Source organism: Gossypium hirsutum, chromosome D10 (genome assembly GCF_007990345.1).
Source record: "Gossypium hirsutum isolate 1008001.06 chromosome D10, Gossypium_hirsutum_v2.1, whole genome shotgun sequence".
Taxonomy (NCBI): Eukaryota; Viridiplantae; Streptophyta; class Magnoliopsida; order Malvales; family Malvaceae; genus Gossypium; species Gossypium hirsutum.
The window spans coordinates 60,795,272-60,796,283 of NC_053446.1; the positions used below are offsets into that span (position 1 = coordinate 60,795,272).

The 1,012-nt window shown below is 38.2% G+C and overlaps 1 non-coding gene across 1 annotated transcript; it reads right to left on the bottom strand.

Annotated features, from left to right (window-relative positions):
- Positions 1-538: 538 nt before the first annotated feature.
- On the bottom strand, positions 539-644 carry LOC121222741 (small nucleolar RNA R71). The gene has a single exon (XR_005920112.1). It is a non-coding gene; the product is annotated as a small nucleolar RNA R71 (small nucleolar RNA).
- Positions 645-1,012: the final 368 nt, after the last annotated feature.

A 1,012-nucleotide genomic window follows, 5' to 3' on the forward strand; every position in this document is an offset into this window, starting at 1 on the left:
CTCACCTACTCCGTTGTAACTATATTACAACTGGACCCATATACTTGCGGATACCGCCTCATTTATATATATTTTACTGCAGTATTCACATTCTAGACGTTCGTACGTCTAAAGGCGGTCAAGTCCACTAGCACCACCACTACTTGCGAATGTGCACATGGCTCGTAACAAGAGAACCTTAAAAGACAACACATTACCAAGTTTGGGCATGGTTCAGAAGAGTATAACAAGGGCGGCTATTACAGCAGATAATTTTGAAATTAAATCGGCAATGATTCAAATGATCTAGAATAATCTACAGTTTAGGGGCACAATAACAGAGGATCTGAATCAACATTTAAAACGAATTCTCCAATTGTGTGATACTTTTAAGTACAACAAGGTCACTGATGACACTATTGTCTTCGATTGTTTCCTTTTTCTTTGATTGATAACGTCTTTTATTGGTTAGATTCGTAGGCACCAAGGTCTATCGCGACATGGGATGAGCTCGCAGGAAAGTTTTTGCAAAAGGTCTTCCTTATTAGCAAAGCAGTTCAACTAAGAAGAGAGATTGTTGTCTTTAGACAGATGGAAGGGGAAAGTTTCTATGAGGCATGGGAGCGCTTCAAAACATTGATTCAAAAGTGCTCGCACCACAAATTTCTTGAGTGGATACGACTGTAGGTGTTTTATAATGGGTTGGATGCGAATGCAAGATCAGGACTAGACGGAGCAGTAGGAGTAGCCCTTATGAATAGAACGTATGAGGAGCGTATGAAATCATTGGGAACATGGCATTAAACTCCTGTCAGTGGCAAATTGAAAGATTTACATATGGCAAAAAATCTGCCACGATAAAATGTAACAGCCTGATTTTCAATGGTGTCGAAAACAGTGGTTCGAGACCACCAAATCTGACGAGTAAGCCCATAAATTTTTTTATTTAGTATTTACTAGTCAAATGTGATTTTAGAAAGAGTTTTGCATTAGTAATTTGTGTTTTATAAGGATTTATTAGGTCAATTGGTTT